The sequence below is a fragment of the Toxorhynchites rutilus genome, chromosome 2 (assembly GCF_029784135.1).
Source record: "Toxorhynchites rutilus septentrionalis strain SRP chromosome 2, ASM2978413v1, whole genome shotgun sequence".
Classification (NCBI taxonomy): Eukaryota; Metazoa; Arthropoda; class Insecta; order Diptera; family Culicidae; genus Toxorhynchites; species Toxorhynchites rutilus.
Genome location: NC_073745.1, coordinates 333,114,946 through 333,136,860, shown reverse-complemented (window position 1 = coordinate 333,136,860; position 21,915 = coordinate 333,114,946). Strand labels below are relative to the sequence as shown.

Here is a 21,915-nt window from a genome sequence, read left to right as displayed (position 1 = left end):
TTGTCGATGGGACTACCATTGGATTTGAATACATTTTAGAAGATTGTTTGTGATGAGACCTTTCTTTTCACGTTAACGAGTCTTTATAAAAGGAAACAACTTAGGCCTGTATGACAACTCTCTAGTTGTGCAACGATGACGCGCTCAAGCTATTCACTTCGGAGAGGAACGAGTGTAAATGCTTTGTATATACATTAGGGTGGCAGTGAAAATGGTCATCTCTAATTTCAAAAAGTTACCCCATAAAAAATGTTCACCACCTCGAAAAAACACCCTATACCAAATATCAGCTCAATCGGACTTAAGGGAGAGTGGCGCAAAGCGGTCGAAGTTTGAGTTTTTTGAAAATCAAAATATCATACAAGGGGGTAGTAAAGGAAATCAGGGTTTTCGAAAAAAAAGATTTGATGCCAAATGTCTTAAAATTGCAAAAAAAAATATCGAAAAAATCGAAAAAAAGTCCCGGAGTGTCGATTTTTGACCATAAAATCGGACTTAAGTCTGATTGAGCTGATATTTATTTTATATATTTTTTCGAGGTGGGGACCCTTTTATATAGGGTAACATCTCAACCCACTTATGAAGCTCACTTATGTGAACTGAATGTATTGGATTTGTTGTCTAAATTAATAATGCTAACCCGTTTTCTACTGGAGAATGAAGTGCACAGAAATTTAGTATACGTGTGACTGTCTTTGCATCAATCATTCTAACCTAAGAACAGTGAAATAAGACTTCGTGCTACACGACGAGACCAGCCTGTTTAGGTAGGGCATGTTTGTAGTGTAGAAAACTCGATCCGTATCGGAGGATATTTGAGAAATACTACAATCAATGGTGGTCGAATAAAAAATAGGAGGTATCTCGGAATCTGCGCATAGTAATCCCATGTTATTGTTTGACACTTTTTACTTTTCTTCATAAAACGATATTTTGATGCATAATCTTTCGGAAAACACAACAAAACTTATTGTTTGTTCCCAGTATTTCAAAAAAGACGGGTGGGTAATGTCGGGGACATAACCGGAGTGACGTAGGACTATACAAAGGGGACAGCTTTTGTTAAATATATATTTTAAATATATTGTTTTATTTTCGTCTCCTACGTGAATACCTACCTGTCTACCTGAAAAATGGATTAGTTTACTGTTTACTCTTTATGAACATGTTGGTGGTTCTGAAAAGAACCTTTGGTGTTGTGTTTTTGTTATCACTCGATATTCCTATCTTGTTCGGTTAAACCTTCCTGTTTAGCTATTGCGTTTGCCACTCACCACAGCTTTCACAGTTGGAAAATTTCTTCCCATCCAGCTTGAACATGTTGTTCAGTAAATTACATTTAATGCGACGTGCCGGAGAAACACTTTGCCAATCACTGAAACTAATTGTTGCCTTGATGAGCGCCGAACCGAAGCTGCTCTGTTCTTGATGCGGGTTTTCTGATTGTCGTGAGCAGCTTTGCAAGCCAACTCGAGCACTCCGACGGCCGAAACTCTATAATCGCTGTTAGGTATATTGGTGCTCCGGCACCAATCCTTTCGGCCTAGTTACCCTTGCGGAGCAATCAGTGAATGCGACCAACAGGGAACAAGAGACCTGCACGGCTCGAGTGAGACTTTGCCTTTCCCTTAACTTGTCCTCCTTTGTTACGTCCACGATGCCGATGCCGTACAACCACACGGGTTTACGGTTTGAAAGAAAATAAGATATTTTTTTTGGGGTCCGCGTGTTTTATACTCTAGCGGTACACACTCACAGGATAGAGACAAATCGGCAGACTCAGTCAGAGGGGCGAGTCCAACGAGACGAACGAATGAGCGTTAAATGGGAGCGATGGCAAAAAATTACATTCATTACGATTTGTTCGCTCGTTGGATTCACATGCAGGATAAAAAGTGTCCTTTTCAGGATCACAAAATTATCTTCAATCTAAAGAGTTTATTGTTTTGTTATCACTCGATATCCCCATCTTGTTCGGCTAATCCTTTCTGTTTAGCGATTGCGTTTGCCACTCGCCACAGCTTTCAGATGGAAAATTTCATCCCATCCAGCTTTGTGACATGTTGTACAGTAAATTACATTCAATGCGACGTGTCGAAGCGCCACTCAGTGTCGGATTGGAGGCGATATTAACCTGTATTTGAACATTTGCGATGACAGTGGTACAGTGTCGACTTTCAATGTGGGGTCATAATTTGGATCTCTATGTTTACAAAAATGTCCAACTAAATAAGTCGCATTAAATGTCCGTCCAATTAGCTAAATGTCGAACTAATTGTAAATTACTGTACTTTCAATCTGGAAACAATTTAAGAATTGGTGAAAATTGAATAATCAGGAAAGTCCCCAACAATCAATAAGCTCAGAACAACTGCCAAATTCACATACTCATCAGATCCTGGCAAACAAATTATGAAAAAATCAATTTGTGTTTTATTATTATTTTGGATAATGTTTTAGAAAGCATTGAACTGTATTTCGTAAACTCTTTTTTGGAAAGTTTAATGGCCCTCAAAAGCGCCTTGTTTTATGGAATGGTTCCAATTCAGAAAACTTAGTACTCGTGGTTTTGAAAAAAACCATTTCGAATGCCCTCGATGCCGCCTTGTTCTGGATTTGCCACCAAAGCAGTTTGTATAAAGGACAAACTTTTTTCTTCTGCTACCTGATGCCGTTTTGCGATTGCGTTTGCCACTCGCCACTCGCTGCAACTGCCTGTTGTCTTGATGTCCACCGAACCGAATGTGTTCTGTTCCGAATGCGGGTTTTCTTATCGTCGCGAGCAGCTTTGCCAGCTAACTCGATCACTTCGGCGGCCGAAACTATATAACGCCGGCTAGGTGGACTGGTGCACTGGTACTAACGTGCTCGGCCTAGCTACCCTTGCGGGGAACTCCAGATCAACACGGTTCGAGCGGGATTTTGCCTTTCCCTTCACTTTTCCTCCTTTACCATGTCCAGACATGGCTGCTTGGGTTGGTTTGTTGATGTGTTGTGATGCGAACCGATGTGGTGTACGGTTTGAATGAGAATGATCGTTACGGAAGGAAGGAAGGAAGGTATTGTATTATAGAGACTTTAAACTTTTGCAGTTCATTCGTCTCTAGCCTTGAGAAAGGCCCTTTGAAAACTCTACTCTACTCTACTCCAGCGCTACCACCTCCGCCCTCTTGCCTTGAGAAAGGCACTCGATCCCTCGCCGTCCAGCCCGTCAAGCAACGATGTTGTCCAGTCGGTGTCCACACAAAGAATGATCGTTACGGCAGCCGTGCGGGGATTTTTAAGCTGACTGGCTGGCTCGAGAATTACGCATGTGTGAGACTGCGACGAATGTTTCGTTAATTTTTTTCTTTTTCTTTTCCAATCGTGCTTCATTCTATTTCGCTGCTGCTCTGGTTGCCCGTTTTGGTCGGTACGATTTGAGGAGCACAAAATGGACCAATCAAAAATGGGCACATAGTGCATTTTGACAATGCTTGATATTTCACAATTATTCAATTATTTATCTCAAGAAAAATGAAATGTTATTCGTAATGATAGATGCGTAGATATATTTCCTATCAATTGATGTAAAAACCTTTGCGATCTATTGAGAAATGCTCGAGTTATAGCGTTCCAAATCTTGCATTTTTTCCTACTTGTTCAGTGCCTAGATTTACATTTCACCCCCTATATCTTCCGGTTAGACGTAGTCCTACGTCAAAACAACATCAAGTTCAATTGTCTCATGTCGATATTCTAGGCATAACTGTCTCATCATAATTTTTTAAACCCGTGATAAAGCTTGATTGATTCAGTGAGGGGAACTTTTCACATTTCATCAAACAATAGTTTACTGCTTATAAAAACCCGGTGTATTGATAAATTGAATTTTTTTTCGCTCCGTCGATGGTAACACTACATTCCCCACTTCGGGACGATAATATTCGGCAACTCGTTCAGTCTGATCGGATGGTTTTTAGTGTCAAGATTTACAATTCACACAAACGTGTATTTTTAGTGAAATCGTATTACTCGAGCAACCGAAGCCTTAATGAAAACTGTGTTCGGTACACATTTTGGAAAAAAAACTTTTTTTGTGCGGTAGATAGGAACCGCATAAAAAAAGTTTCCCCCAAGAAAATAACTCAAATCCACGCCGTTCACCGTTCAATTTCCTTTTGTTTCCCTGCTTTGCGATGAGAAAGTTTGCCTCTTCGGTTGCGCGTGGCTGTTTTGTGCTTTGCAACTTTGCAACTAGCATACCGAAACGTAGTGCTGTTAGATATCATGTCATGCAAAAACTTAGAAAAACTTAGAGCATGGGAGGAGGGAGGAGGGGAATGATTTCAGAAGTGGATAATTGAGACGCAAATATGCTTTTTTCGCACTGAAATGCATATAAACCATCGAAAAAAACTAAATGCACGATAACTTCGTCAAATAAGCTTCTTTTCATATACCGCACAAAAAAAACGGCACAAGAACAGAAAACCGCACAAAAAAAAATCGCACAAAAAAAACGCATAAAAAAACAGTACAAAAACAGGTTTTACTGTTCATGACATCCCTATACCCTAGCACTACCTCATAACCCTAATCCTATTTAACCAACGATGAAAAGAGAAATCTGTATCACTTGTAAAAATGTATATGCATAACAAATCATCTAAATCATTGTTTAAACTGATGAAAATTAGATGGAACTGCGAATATCACCACCAGGGCCATGCAATTTCACTTCAGTTGACACATCGCTACTCAATAATGAGCCTATCGCCTTTCACTTTGCTGCAAACTCGAGCAGACTGAAAATAGTGTTACTCTCTCTTCATGCTCAATCAATGCAGAGAATATCACTTCATCTTCATACAGTCTCGTTTCGCATCACGTCCATTTCTTTCATTCTTCACACTTCACAAATTATCAAATCGTCAAATGAAAGTGAAAGGTTTTTATATCGAATGAAAGTGTCTCATTTTGAATAAAAATTTCGCTCGAATCGTATTCATTATTCTCGTGCTCGTGAAAAAAAGAGTGAATCATGACTTAAGCATCTTCAGCTGATTCTTTCCACACCTTTAGAACATTGGCGTGATACCCAAATTACGTAATGCTAAAAATGCGGTTTTTGGACTTCCTCCTATCCTATGTAACATTAAAAAACGCAAGACAAACCCCCCTCCCCCTTAAGTAACGTAACGCTAACATAATCTTTACACAAAGTCAAAGTCATTTGAAAATGTTTCTTTAGATTTCCTTTCGAAGAATTTTCTTTTGAAATTTACTTCATCTTTTTTAGGTAATGGAAATATCAACGTAAAAAATCAGACATCTGCCCAGGTGCCCAGGAAGAACTTTCAACAAGTTCATACAATTACGAACAAACAGAGTCAGAAAATTAATGGTCACATGTGTTGGAATTGGTGCTTTCGAACCATTTGGCGTTTAGTTAAGAGGAACATGGGTTGGTATAAATTGATTTTGTTTTACACAGAAGTTACTACTCCTTGGATAAATGCAGCATTTCCTTTTGATATATTTCACTACTTACAAAAGATGTTGTTACATTTCACTACTTACAAAAGGTATAGGGATGTATTTACGAGACGAGCAAACCATTCGGCTCAAAATAGTATTAATTCCGCTTCATCGATTTGGGAGTTTGCGAACCCAATATATACCGAGCGAGGTATGGGTGTATAGGTTATTCCACACATAAGCTCACAATTTCTCTGCATACTCAAAATGTTTCGTTTCCAGTTCCGGGTCCCTTGTTTTAATTTTTTCATCAAAGTTAGATCCCTCATGCTCATGAGAAAGTATTGTACCAGCAAACCCCCGGAAAAGAGGAGTCATCCGACGTTCAACTCGGTTGAAAGCACTGCGTCCTGGAGCATATTGCATCGAGATTCAATCGAAACTATCTATGATCTTTTTATAAAGAGAGTTTTTATCTGGTCTTCCATCCGCATTAATCATGAATTATGAACTGGCTTCATTATCCCTATTCTAATATGGCTCTAGCTTACACATCCTTTTAAAATCGTGTCTATACAAAAAAGCGTTCGAAGAACAGTTCCTTTCTGAACGAAATGCAACGTACATTGGACCACTGTATTGAACTGCTTCAGCATGACCAAAGTGCCCTAGCTTCATTTTGCATTCAGCGATAACAGACGGAATAAGATTCTGTTTACCAGCCATGACAAAATCATGACCCGGTAGATTAACACGATATTCGAAATGTATCAATTAAGGAAAGCTCAGATAATACAGAATGAATTTGAATGAACACAATTGTAAATTTGTTTGCCGTCGAATGAATGACAGCAGCATCGACAAGCAAAATAAACGCGTTACACTGATAAAAATATATTTTCAATATTACTTAGCAAGCTCATTATTTTCAAGCCCTGATCAGAAGTGATAGACAGGCGAATTGAATAATTTCGAGCACTCTTCACCATAAGCCTTCTGTAACATTGTCAGCCTTTCGGTAAACGAAGTTTAACCTTTGTGAAAATTACAAATTATTGTAATAAAAATTTTATTACAACGCTCAAATTCTATTCTGTAAAGGACAGGTGTGAAGGATAGTTGTAGTTAGCCTCCTGGGCTGATTCGCCTGATATTGCTATTATTCATTTTTAAGCGTTACACAAAATTATTCATTCTCAGTCTGTGAGACCGTATGCGCGAGAATAGGAAGGTTAATAATAGCGGACTATTAACTGAATAACCGTTCTTTATTCCTGACAGAAGGTATTTGCGATTCAGTGGAGCACCTATTTGTGTGGATTTTTTGATACAATACCTATAACTTTATAACGACCAGCTGTTCGAAAAACCTAACAGCAACTTTGATCATTTTTCATGTCTTGTGGAAGCACATGGCAATATTTTTGCACCAAATAATAGTTTAATTTATTAGCTACTACTTACCATCAATTCCATTTAATTTTGTATAGCTTTATTGGGCAATAAATTCGGTTTATAACAACTATGTGTGGAATAACCCTAACAAATAACAAAAACAAATAAACAAAAATGTGTATATTTTTCTACAGTATTACTTTGATAACATAATACGCGTTGTGATGTAGAAAAAATAAAAATTCGAACCATTTGAAATAGGGGTTTCGGCCAATGTTCGATTTTTCGACATTTCCCGATAAATGGAAAATACGAAAAAAAAAAATTATTCTTTGTACAGGCTCAGTTACATAGGTTTAAAGAAGCCAAACTCTCAACTATACTTTTACTATTAACATGTTTTCTTAATTCTACGGTTAATGAAATAGGAAACCGATTACTCGCGGTCGACTCGAGTTTAGAAGGGTGACACATTTTCTTTAGGAAAAGGATGGGATGTAAGGAGATTGTAACCATGTTCACACTCACACTCACACTCACTTTCACATTCATACTCACACATCACACTGAATTCTTAAACTATCCTCACATCTAATATGTATTAACAATTTAACTTATTCTAATGTTAGGGAACCGATAGCTCGCGAAGGACGAAAAGGAGGAGAAAATGGGGGGGAAAGTATGTAAGAACAATCACACTCGAAGATCGATATCTTTAAGGAAAACATATATTTGGGACATGTAATCAAGGTCTAACCGAGCCAACACATCTCTCACCGGCACATTGGGCTGCCTTCCTCGAGCTCGAAGGGAGTTTTCTAAATTCGATCTGGCGACAAAATATAGCTCGCACGACCAAACAACGTGTTCGATGTCGTGGTAACCATGGCCACAAACGCAGAGATTGCTGTCGGCAAGCTTGAAACGAAAAAGCAGCGCATCTAAAGAACAGTGATTGGACATGAGTCGGGAGAAGGTCCGAATAAAGTCCCGACTCAAGTCCAGACTTTTGAACCATGGTTTGAGGCTAACCTTAGGGATAATCGAGTGGAACCACCGGCCCAATTCATCTTCGTTCCACTTGCGTTGCCAGTTAGCGATGGTATTTTTACGAACTAAAGAATAAAATTCATTGAAGGCGATTTGACGCTGATAAATATCGCCTTCAATTGCACCTACCTTTGCTAATGAGTCAGCCCTCTCATTACCCGAAATGGAGCAATGTGAAGGGACCCAGACAAAGGTAATGACATAACAGCGTCTGGATAAAGCACTCAAAATTTCTCGTATTCTCTCAAGGAAGTACGGCGAGTGCTTTTCCGGCCTCACTGAACGGATAGCTTCGACAGAGCTAAGACTATCCGTTACAATGTAATAGTGTTCAACAGGTCGTGAGGCGACGCTGTCCAGCGCCCAGTGTATTGCTGCCAATTCAGCAATATATACTGAGCAAGGATACTGAAGACTGTGTGAGGTGCTAAAAAATACGTTGAACACTCCAAATCCTATGGACTCATTCATAGAGGACCCATCAGTAAAGTACATATTATCACAATTGACACGCCCATACTTTGCTTTGAAGATCGTAGGAGCGATCCTCGATCGAAGATAATCTGGAATTTCATGGATTTTCTCCTTCATGAACAGATCAAAATGTACAGAGGAATTGATGTAGTCAGAAAAACAAACACGGTTGGGAATATACGAAGAAGGATCAACCTGCATGGTGATGAATTCATGATATGAGCTCATGAATCCAGAATGAAAATTTAGCTCGATAAGCTGCTCAAAATTTCCGATCACCAATGGGTTCATAACCTTACACCGGATGAGGAACCGAAGAGATAATAAATTGAAGCGATCTTTTAGTGGGAGTAGGCCTGCCAAAACCTCGAGACTCATGGTATGCGTTGAGGGCATACATCCCAACGCAATACGGAGACAAAGATACTGAATTCGCTCGAGTTTAATGAGGTGTGTTTTGGCAGCTGATTGAAAACAGAAACTGCCATACTCCATCACTGAGAGAATAGTTGTTCGATACAACATTATAAGATCTTCAGGATGGGCTCCCCACCAGGTGCCGGTAATTGTACGGAGAAAGTTTATTCTTTGTTGACATTTTTTACTCAGATACCTAATATGGGCCCCCCAAGTACATTTGGAGTCGAACCAGACCCCAAGATACTTGAATGACATAGCATGAGTGATCGGTTTACCCAAAAGTTGAAGCTTTGGTTTTGCTGGTCTATGCTTCCTAGAAAAAACCACCATCTCTGTTTTCTCCGTGGAGAATTCGATCCCTAGCCCAATGGCCCAGGTTGAAAAATTGTTCAAAGTAGCTTGTAAGGGTCCTTGCAGGTCGGATTCGTTTGATCCTACGACAGACACCACTCCATCATCTGCAAGTTGTCTTAGGTTGCAATTTTGTGTAAGGCAATTGTCGATGTCGCTTACATAGAAGTTGTACAAAAGGGGGCTTAAACATGAGCCCTGAGGGAGGCCCATGTAAGAGATCCGACTCACTGCCGAATCTCCATGAGAAAAATTCAAATGTTTCTCACAAAGCAAGTTATATAACATATTATTCAATAGAGGCGGCAGACCCCGAGAGTGTAATTTGTCTGACAGGACCTCTATTGAAACTGAATCAAACGCCCCCTTTATGTCCAAGAATACTGAAGCCATTTGTTTTTTTTCGGCGTAAGCCATTTGAATTTCTGAAGAAAGCAACGCAAGACAATCATTCGTCCCCTTGCCCCTGCGGAACCCATATTGTGTATCTGAGAGTAGGCCATTCGTTTCAACCCATCGATCAAGGCGAAACAAGATCATTTTCTCCAACAATTTCCGTATACAAGACAGCATTGCTATTGGGCGGTACGAATTGAAGTCGGACGCGGGTTTTCCGGGTTTTTGAATAGCTATAACTCGTACTTGTCTCCAATCATCTGGAACAATATTATGTTCCAGAAACCGATTGAATAAATTCAACAAGCGATGTTTCGCCACACCAGGGAGGTTTTTTAACAAGTTGAACTTAATTCTATCCGATCCTGGAGCCGAATTGTTACAAGAAAGGAGAGCAAGAGAGAATTCTACCATCGAAAACTCGGAATCAAGATCGCACCTATCTTGTGGTATGTCTCGAACAATTTTTTGCACAGGAGCGGAATCAGGACAAACCTTCCGTGCAAAATTAAAAATCCATCGATGTGAATATTCTTCGCTTTCATTCGTTGATGAGCGATTTCGCATGTTTCGAGCCACTTTCCATAATTTTTTCATTGACGTTTCTCGTGACAAACCTCCCACGAAATTTCGCCAATAAGCACGTTTTTTCCCTTTGATCAAATTTTTGAACTGATTCTCAAGGGCTAAATACATTTGAAAATTTTCAGGGGTTCCACGTTTCCGAAAAGCTTTAAATGCATTCGATTTTTCTACATAAAGCTTGGAACATTGGCTATCCCACCATGGATTGGGAGGCCTTCGGCGAATGGTGGAACCTGGGATGGGTTTCGTTTGAGCGCGAACCGCGCTGTCATATATCAAACGAGAAAGGAAGTTATACTCCTCCAATGGAGGTAAACCATCTCTGGAATTGATGGCTAGAGCAATCGCGTCCGCATATTTTTTCCAGTCAATGTGTCTTGTGAGGTCATATGCCATGTTTATAGATTCAGAAGAATTCGACCCAATGGTGATGGAAATTTTGATTGGCAAGTGATCACTACCGTTGGGGTCCTGAATTACATTCCACTTGCAATTTAACGATAGTGAATTCGAGCAAAGCGAGAGGTCAAGAGCACTAGGGTTAGCAGGAGGTTTAGGTACACGTGTTGTTTCCCCAGTGTTCAAAATGGTCATATTGAAGCTGTTACAAAGGTCATATATCAACAATGAACGATTGTCGTCGTACTGTTCCCCCCAGGCAGTTCCGTGAGAGTTGAAGTCTCCCAAGATCAATCGTGGCTCAGGAAGGAGTGAGCACATGTCATCAAGTTGTTTGCGGCTAACCGCAGCTCTCGGAGGCCAATACAAGCTGACAATACAGAGGTCTTTGCCTCTGATGTTTGCATGACAAGCAACAGCTTCGATCCCTCCAATAGTTGGAAGGTCAATTCTAAAAAATGAGTGGCACTTATTGATCCCCAAAAGCACCCCTCCGTATCTATCATCACGGTCCAAGCGTATAATATTAAAATCGTGGAAAGAGATATCATCTCGCGAAGAAAGCCAAGTTTCGGACAGAGCAAAAACATCACAATTGAAGTTATGAATTAAAAATTTGAATGTATCCAATTTAGGGATAAGACTACGACAATTCCACTGTAAAACAGTGATATCTCCGACCTCTAAAATTATTCTTTGACATTAGAGTTTCTTTAACGCCAATAATCAAAAGTTACACCAACGGCTTTCGTCAGAAAATATTTTTAAAGCTTGGTCGTTAATGGGTTAAACTGTTCAGGTCAAACACAAAAGCGAAAGATGGTATGCATAATTTCCGAACATCAGCAATCGGAGTGGTGCGAATTATGGCTCGCAAGCCTAAATTGGAGAGCACGTTGCCCCGAAACAATGGTTTGACTGAATTTATGGGTATTCTTGTCTGTGAAGATTTATTGGGATGCGGGTTCCTTATGCGAATAAATGTTTTTCAGTAGTAATGATAGAAGTTTACGAGGCGATAAAGATAAATGGATTAATATTAATCGTCGAGTTGGATAAATAGACAGTTTTGAGATTAATCGTAAAAAAATGACAAATTTCATTCTGAAAAACAGTTGTTTATTAATAATATCTCTCCCGCTTGTGGTTATCGTCTCACCTTCAAACTTTACAACAGTACTAAACAAACTGATCAAACCAGACGCTTCCCACATGCGTGAACCTGTTGACAGAAAACTCAATTCGGATTGGAACATTTGATAGGGCAATGTCGAGTAGAAAAAAAAAATATTCCGCGGAATACCGACCGATCGATCGCTTCAAGGCGGGAGAGAAAGCTATTGATCTAATATTGGTTGCATCCCCCGTTCGGGAGATAGAAATAAATATTTTCCTTATCTTGCTCTGGCATGTAGAACTGAGAATATGGCTATGAGAGTTGTTTTTGGAATTGGAGTAAACATAATTGACTCGGGTCGAAGGCATCTTCTTTCTTCCATTTCACTTGTTTCAGCGTTGTTTACACTGAAAATGTTGGCTCGCCTTCGGTGTGGAGCACGGTGCGGCGATGCAAGAAGCGTAGGTGTTTCGGCTATACGCCGATGTGATCCGGGGACAGGGGCCACGGAGATGAGTGTTAGATTTACAGCGCTGGGTGCATATTTTCCGCTCGTATTAATAAATAAATGACCACTAATAATGGGGATTTTCAAGTGGAGGCAAAACGCCGATGCGTTTCTTTTGATTCTGTAGTTTGGCCGGTGGATGCGGTCAGCGTCGTCAACACAGGTTCTGACGAGTGATATTCGGTTTTCTTGACAGCGAGAGACGGGAATGAAAATTAATCGATTATGGCGAATTGTGTGCGTGGGGAAGATTGAGAGCAGACGGTAGTCGATTGGTTACCCATTATAGGTCATTCACACGTTCAGCAAATTTCACATTTCGACTGACTGTCTCACTTGAATGGGTTGGATTGGGTTTATCGTGAACATTAGGAAAACGCCTTTTGTTCTGTATCATCAGTCCGAAATCAATAAACCAATACTATGATTATTCAGGAGCATCAATTATTTTTAGATTATGAACTATACGAGTATTTGAGCAAAACATACTTAGCACCTATTATTATCATTACTATTTATGAAATAGACATTAAATTGAAACAAACTTCTTCTGTCTTTTCACTATGGTAGGTTCAGTTTTGTAGAAATCTTTCCAAAGTCGTAAACCGATCTTGACAATGAAGAGACATGATCCAACCCGACCAGTATGATTCAATGAGAAATTGACAAAATGAAGAAACGAAAAAAGTTATATTCTCCTGAAGAGAAATAGAATGATTTTAGTATTCGTAGATTTCGACGCGATTGGAAGTACCACAAAAAAATGAGAATAGCGAATCGAAATTTTAGGAATGGAGCAACAGGTATATACAGATTCAACGTTCTATATTAGTATAAAATTCAAACAACTTCATCCAATGAGTATCACGCGCGCAGCTTTTCGATATCCACTGACACCACGAACCGTCGCCTAGTAAATTGTCGCAATAAATCTTTCCCCATGCGCTCAAATTCGACAGTGAAAAAACCCGCAAATTTCTCTCCGTCCATTCGAACATGATCGGAGTAGCGATCAAGCGGGGAACACCTAATAGGAGGTGAATTACGAGTTCTACCGCGAACTAATTACAACCAGCTAATATTTAGTGCCTTGAATGCGTTGCAAAAATACAGACGTCACCATCACCACTCGAACAGAACTTCAAGCGTGCAGCAGTCAGATGTTTAATTGCTGTGGAAATTTATGGATTGTTGTGAGTTTTTAAATGTTATTACGAGCTATTTTTAGTGGTCCCAAAAATAGCGTCGTGATTCGAGTGCGGCTTTGATTTATTGGAAGAAAACTCAACGATTTATGTTCATGGCTTATATCAGGTGCTAGCTGAACGATTTTTTTTTGCTTGTCAAGGGCGCCGTTTATCATATAGACGCCACTTTTTTTGGACTACATTTCTTCCCCGGAGGGTGGTTAAGGTTGGAACCTGACCTTTGGGTTGTGGAAAGGGATAAGATTAATTGTCTGTACGTTTATTGATGATGACATGCTTAAGTGGTCTGTGAGATATATCCAATATAAATAATATAAATTCAATGAGGAATGTCACAACTAGAAATGATACAAATATTTATGAATAGAGAATCAGTTGATCTTTTTTGATTGCCTCATTTAATCTGTCCTCGGTATAGTTTTGAACTTTCGACATATTTCACACTCCACTCAGAGTTTCGTCACAAGATGCACAGATTTTCACTCATTTTGAAGATTGGTTACTTTTTCGTCTCCATTGGCACCACTCTGCATTATTTATACAAAATACGGATAAAATGACAGAAACTAACAAATGATCTTACACATACATTTATTTGAGGTGTTATTATTCTTTCACCGACAGATTCCGGAAGGGTTTACGATAATCATGATCCTTCAGTAATTTTCAGCATTCCCATTATATGTCCTATATTATTTTTCTACTTGAGAAAGTATGAAAAATATTCTGTGCAATATAACAACAGGGTTTTTTTGCAATTTGTAGAAACGATATTGAACGAGCCTTGTGTTTAATAAACATTTTATATTATCAGGATTTAGTGAAATTATGAGGAAAGCTACATGAATATGGTAGAGTTATGAAACACAAATTTCTGCATTACTCGAGAGTTAATCAAGCAAATGAAACCAAATTTGGCATGTGAGGGTTTCAGGGTGCAATAAATGTTTTTACTGTGGTTAGACACTCAACTCCCTTTCTAAGGAGGAGCTTCCATACAAATGAAAGGCAAATTTCTGCATAACTCGAAAAATAATCAAGCAAATGGAGCCAAATTCGGCATGCGAGCGTTTTAAGGGACACGAAACTTTTCTATGGCGAATAGACACTCCTCCACTCTCTCTGAGAAGTGGGAGGAGGGGCACTAACACGTACATATGTATATGTTTCTAGAAATTGTAAATTACACATTAGTGGTAGCCATTTAGGCGTTAGGTTTTCTGTTCCATTACCTTATGGTAAAGTACACAGTAGTAGCCATTTAGGCGTAAGGGTATTGTTTCTGTTATTCCATTGTTCCGCACACCGGACAGTTGATATTGCAGCCCGATGGTTCTTGCAGAGCAGAACAGTTGTATGGATGAATGATGATGGTTGTGTGGTCGTAGTTATTCTATAACAAGACAAATATGGTCAATTGAGGACCCTGAGTTTGAACTTACGATCGATCGCTTAGTAAGCGAACGCGCAACCAAGTGGCTACGAAGACCCCCCCTCATAATAATCATCTTGGTTGTATTTTAATAGAAAATAAATGCTTTGCAGAATTTCGTTTTTTCAATAGTTTAAAAAACATTGAGCCATTATTTTCCTTCAAATTTCAACAATTAAAACTTCGGTGTGACAATCTCATAGCGAATAACTTAACTACAACGCATATTCAAAATTTATGCAGATGTCATATTGTATCATCAGTATCATAAAACTTTTTTCTGTCGACACGTTACCCCATTCCTCAACGTTTTCTTTTCATAACGTTTATTTATCAGGCACAATTTCTTATCATCCTACGAAAAAAATATTAGCTATAGAATTGACACTAATAAATTTATAATATTTAGCTTCGATATTATAAATTTATTAGTCTCAATTCTATAGCTAATATTTTTTTCGTAGGATGATAAGAAAGCAGTTTGATTGGTCGGGAGTAGGGTCTAGGACTAGGATGGAGTAAGTGCATTTTGTTTTGTTTGATGAGGATTAGGATATTCTGTTATTTCAATTCGTCGATTTTTTCGGCTTTTTATAAGAAAAATTCACTCTTCTTTCAATGTTTTTCTTCCAGAATTTATATCTCTGTTTACGACTCTGTACTCATACTGCAAATACCCAGCACAAAGGTGTGATTATATTTCTCACCCGATCATTTCTTGAGAAGAAACTTAAATAAAAAATAAAAAAAATATATAAGAGAATCAAACAAAGATACATTTATAATGTTCACATAGCCCGGAAGTATGACTTATCAAGAATTCATAAGTCATGTGATGTCGCTCTTCGGCTATCAGTGATTGATCCTCACCGTGGTTGAGAAATCGAAGATACATACAAAAAAAAGTACATTTCCCAAAAACATGATTGAACTAATCTTGAAATTAGGTTTCCTTTTCCGGTTTATTCATATTCCCAATGTTGGAGTATACTAAAGGGTGTGTCACATCAAACTGCATCACGGAAAAAACGCTGTAGAAATTCGCCCAGTAGACCGATCCTTTTGAAAATTTTAGACAGTAAAATAAAAACTATTAAACAACTTTTGGCATTTTCTTTTTATTCATACTTCGAGCCCAAGCCCGTATGCTCGCACCTTCCTCTTTACCCCGTCCATAAGGTTCTGTACAACGTCAGGTTGTAGTTTTTTTTTGAACAGAAATCCATTTTCTCTTGAAGTCCGCCTCCGATTTGACAACTTTTGGGTTCTTCCGGAAGGGCCTGCTTCATAATCGCCCAATATTTCTCTATTGGGCGAAGCTCCGGCGCGATGGGCGGGTTCATTTCCTTTGGCACGAAGGTGACCCCGTTGACTTCGTACCACTCCAACACGTCCTTTTAAAAGTGGCACGAAGCGAGATCCGGCCAGAAGATGGTCGGGCCCTCGTGCTGCTTCAATAGTGGTAGTAAGCGCTTCTGTAGGCACTCCTTAAGGTAAACCTGCCCGTTTACCGTGCCGGTCATCACGAAGGGAGCGTTCCGCTTTCCGCAAGAGCAGATCGCTTGCCACACCATGTACTTTTTGGCAAACTTGGATAGTTTCTGCTTGCGAATCTCCTCCGAAACGCTGAATTTGTCCTCTGCGGAGAAGAACAACAGGCCCGGCAGCTGACGAAAGTCCGCTTTGACGTAGGTTTCGTCGTCCAATACCAGGCAATGCGGCTTCGTCAGCATTTCGGTGTACAGCTTCCGGGCTCGCGTTTTCCCCACCATGTTTTGCCTTTCGTCGCGGTTAGGAGCCTTCTGAACCTTGTATGTACGCAGGCCCTCCCGCTGCTTGGTCCGCTGGACGAATGAACTTGACAAATTCAGCTTATTGGCGACATCCCGGACCGAACTTCTCGGATCACGTCTAAACTGCTTAACTACGCGCTTGTGATCTTTTTCACTGACGGAGCATCCATTTTTGCCGTTCTTCACCTTCCGGTCGATGGTTAGGTTCTCGAAGCATCGTTTTAGTACTCTGCTGACCGTGGATTGGACGATTTCCAGCATCTTACCGATGTCCCGATGTGACAACTCCGGATTCTCGAAATGAGTGCACAGGATTAATTTACGACGCTCTTTTTCGTTCGACGACATTTTTCCAAATTTACGAAAAATTGACAGTGAAGCATGGCCAACGTGATCTATACACTCTTATCTGATTATAAGCGAAAGCAGAAGATATAATTCCTAAAAATTAAATTTCTACAGCGTTTTTCCCGTGATGCAATTTGATGTGACACACCCTTTACATATGTCACAGCGTGTACAATCAATTTCTCTACGACTAAATCATTTTGTTACACCGATTTCACAATTTCACCTTGGCTGAATTGCTTAGCTGTGGGATGGATTACATATAATCGATTCTTGTCGAGTGACTCTAACTGAAAAACAGTCGTATGCACGACTAACTTGACGGAAAGCTCCACTACATTTTTTCAGAATTTGTTCATGTGAACATTTGTACATTGTGGTTTCTGTGGCCGCATAGTCTGCGAAATCTGTTTTAATTATGATGAGACGTTTAGAATCGATTTTTATTTCTTTCGATGGATTTTTCATTGGGAAAACTATATCGATTTGCATTGTCGCATGCACATCAATATGGAGGATATGCAGAAGTCTTTTCAACGACATTTTTTTTCTATTATAGTGACTTTAAACACGGAATTGAACTCGTGACCTTTAGCGTTAGAGGTATGGATATTACCACTACGCCAGATCGGCTCCACTTTTCAACGACATCTCCACGCATGACCTGGTAATTCAAAAAACATTGATGTTTGAGAAATTAATTATTTTTCTTCTTATTCTTCTTCTTCAGGGAAACAAACGTTCCTAGAGAAACTTCACCAGGTTCTTTGGGTGCTGTTCTGTGACCCAGACGCGGATCAAGACTTTAAAATAGTTATTTCTATTTGTAACACTGGTTTTGTCAAACCTGGCATAGAGAATCGTTCACATATTCTAATAAGGATATAAATAAATATCTCGTTCTGTGATAATCTAGATATTCAATACATAATCCTAAGTTGAAAAATGTTTTTTTTTATAAAATCAATGAAGGTACAGACACAACTGAAAGCCGATTCTGAGGAGAATTGGATTTGAAGTTTTTTTTTTTTTTTTTTTATATCTGTATTATAGTGACTTTCAACACTTTTGGCTGGTTCGTCACTTTTTACTTCCAATTTTGGAAGAATGTTGGGAGTGAGAATTGAACTCGTGATCTTCAGCGTGAGAGGTATGGATGTTACCACTACGCCAGATCGGCTCCAAAAGATTTGAAGTTCTACGTGATGGTTTCCACAGGTCTAACACTGAAATTCATCACAAAAGATCCATAATCGTAAACCGGGCAATAATATGTAGCATAACGAGTTGCAACAATCAAAATGAAGTAAATAAAATATCGAAAGTCAGAACGTTTTCTGCGCAACTATCTCATTATTAACATAATAACAATTGGACCTAAATTATATGAAATGATAGAATCTTGAATTATGATTATTAATGCTGAACGTCAGTTGAGTTATTAATACCCTTTCGATAAACAGTCAAACAGTAGTGCGCAAACACAGGAAAATCAACAGTCATTGGTAAAATAATGTGCCCATTGTAATTTTTTTTTATTTCTTTCAAATATTTCATAAACACATAGATAAAAACAACTTCGAATCGTTTAAAATTTCATTCATTGTATTCTGTTTTAATTTAATGCGCAAAACAATGAGAAACAAGAGAGATTCAATGTTTTTAGTGAGATTTGTTCGGAAAGCAGAGCCGATGCTTGCTGAAACACAAACTGGTTTTCCAAACCGATGGGCTAATGATTGACAAGACAAGAGTCCAGTCCAGAGACCAGAGACGTGATTTCAAAGGGGTAAAGGGGGACTCCGGTCTAGAAGGTCGAAAAAATGTATTTTATGTTCTGCGTTTTAAGGAAGCTTATGCCCTCAAAAATGTAAAATTCTAGAAAGTCCGATTTGGCTTAAATTTTTTATCAGTATGTAAAAATGAATTATCTAAAGCGTTACATAGCCGTTGTTTGATATCTTATTTTTTCGATTTTTTTATGGGATTCTAAACAGGATTTTTTGTTTATGATGATATGAACCATTCACAGTTTTCCATGCCAATCCGATAAAGTGGTATATTCATGATTTTTTTTTCATGATCATTTTTTCATGATTTTTTTTAGTTTTGTTCCTTATATTAGAACCGTTTTTTTTTCGATAGAATGCCAATTTTCATTCCAGAGAAGTCCGAAAGATCAACTTTTCCCCTTTTTACCAAAAATGACTTTTTTTTCAAAAAGTCATAACTTTTGAGCTACTGGGTCGATTCTCAGATGATTCACATATCATATTATTTGAAAAAAATATTGCACTTGCGGAAAATTTGGATTATGTTTTCGTAATAATCGATTTTATTTGCTTTTTATAGTTTACATGGTTAAAGATAGGGGGCTTTTGTTCTTTTATATTTTTTCTTGAAACTGAATTTTATTTACATAACATATCTGAAAATTATAGAGGTGTTTTCTTTTTGGTTTTGAGTTGTGATCAGGACTTGAAAATATTGAGCTCGTTAAGTAATATTGAAAATAGATTTTTTTTTGTGTAACGCGTTTATTTCGCTTGTCGATGCCGCTGTCATTCATTCAACGTCACACAAGTATACAACAATATTTATTCATATTCATTCTGTTCTATCTGAGCTTTCTCTCATGAGACTTCATTCACATTTATTGATTTCCATTGAACCGTCAGGAATGTCATGACTGTTCATTTTCAGTATACCAATAAATGTGTGATTTTTTCATTGAGAGTGTCTTGCTTATTCAGTTATTTCTGAAGAAACTCCGAAATGGCAACGCAAGTCGGCGGTTCAAGCAGAAATACCAACAAAAAAGTATGATCTGCACGCACATTCACAAAAATTGCTAAGGATTACATAGGCTTGGAGGGCGAGATGCATTTTGCAAAATCGATCCGACTAGCGAATGAAAACTTCGTTTGCAAACCAAATCTAGATGCTGTCAATTTCATCCGCCATTCCGATAGCAACATCCGGAACTATCTTGCGATAAGTATAAGTTACTTGCATGCTGATAATTATTTCGTGTTTTTTCTTGCGATTTAGTATCACGGCGCTACGGCTCGCTGTGTTTTGTGTATTGTCTAATTGTTTTTGTTTTCATCTGCTTTTGCCATTGCTGCCGCATGGGGCTTACTCGAGATGAGCGAGTGAAAAGCGATGATCCTGTTGCTTGTGTAGGTAAGTGCGGTGTTCGATACCATCGACGCTGTACCTCACTAACAAAAGCAATAGCAAAACTGATTGCCGATAATCCGAATATTCAGTTTGTGTGTGACGAATGTTTGTCGAATCAGAAATGTGGCGTGTGAGATGATGTTTTAGATGTTGTGGGATTGCAAAGAGAGATGGAAAAAGTCTCACTTTCTCTCACTGACATCCGAGAAAACATCACCGAGCAAATAAACATTGCGTTTGAGAAGGGAAGAGATATGTGCGATTCACATAGAACGTTACGGAGAAGAACGTCTACGTTCCGTCAACGTCTCCACCAATTCACACATGCAGTCAATGCTTCCACCAGCCCGACCCGTCAAATGTCAAACGAATGATTCATTGAATGTTATTCATGGTGTCGCCACCTACAACAATTTTTAATTGCAATGCCCTCTTCCGAATCAGCATGCCTAGAAACAGTTCTAAATTTTGAAGAATTGAATGAAAATCATTGAATTTTAATGCTTGAACCCCGTAGTCCGACCGTTATTCAACAATAATAATATATAGACTGTTTCTCTCAGCTAGTCGCGAATGATTTTCACTCCTAAATTTGGATCATAAGTACAAAGTACAGTAAGTTACTTATAATGCGACATGCCGAGGCAACAATTAATGTCGCATTGGAGGCGATTTTGACCAGTAATTGGACATTCGCGACTGGTGGCGACTTTCAATGTGGGGCCATCATTTGGACCCCGAACTCAATGTTTACAAAAATGTCCGATTAGAGGTAAACATGTCCAATTAAACGTGTTGCATCACAGGTCTGTTCAATTAGCTAAATTTAGAATTAGATGTAAATTACTGTACAACCAAAATCAAAACAAAAGCCGAGACACAAAGCCTAGACAAAAACCAAACGAGCCGTCCGTCTCCGTCAATTATTCTTTTCTACAAATCCTGCCGGTCGTTTTCGTTGATCGTATGCTGACAGGTCGTTACGTTGCTGGTGTATGTGAATGTTTTCATGAGATTTGCATTGTAGAATCATTGACGTAACGTGACGTGACGGGACGTGAACGTAACGTGGATGTTGTATGTGAATCGCACTATAAGCTTTGTTACGGCGTTTGAGGAAGAATCAGCAAGTCCCCTAGTTCCCACAGTTGATTGTGTGTGAGTCGTCCAAAAATGACAAGGTAGAAATGACAGATGGTAGAAAAATGATAGTCGAAGAAAAACAAAGTAGATTGAATTGAATAAAGAAAGTAAATTTAAGGCATACGATAATAAAAGAATAATTGTTGAACTAAAGAAGATAAGGCAACCAAATTTTCCATAAAAACGCTGGTTTTTTCTGCTCAAAGGAGAGCTTTGATAACTTCTCGTTCAACAAAACTAAAAGATTTGCAATGGCCGACAATCACCATTGCCAGGCTTGCAATGAATTGGACCAAGAACCTATGGTGGCCTGCGATAAATGCGATTCATGGTGGCATTTCGAATGTGTGGGTGTCGGAGACAGCGTAAGCGAGAAGGAATTTATTTGTCCGAAGTGTAGCGGCAATACGGAAAAAAGAGAACCCAACAACAGAACCCATGAAATCTGCTGATACGAACGCTGGTGGTTCGACGACAGGAAAACATTCCAACAAAAATCTTCGACTACAAATGCTAGAAGAACAGAAGGTATTGATGGCGCGAAAATTGGAGATGGAACGCGCCGAGCAACGAAGACAACACGAGGTGGAGAGACTATTAAAGGACACCGAAATTGAAAAGAAGCAGTTGGAGATGGAGATAGACTTTTTGGA

The 21,915-nt window shown here is 38.9% G+C and overlaps 1 protein-coding gene across 1 annotated transcript in view; it reads right to left on the bottom strand.

Annotated features, from left to right (window-relative positions):
• LOC129769587 (protein eiger) overlaps positions 1–21,915 on the bottom strand; it is a 66,643-nt gene that overhangs the window by 16,627 nt on the left and 28,101 nt on the right. The window lies entirely within an intron of this gene.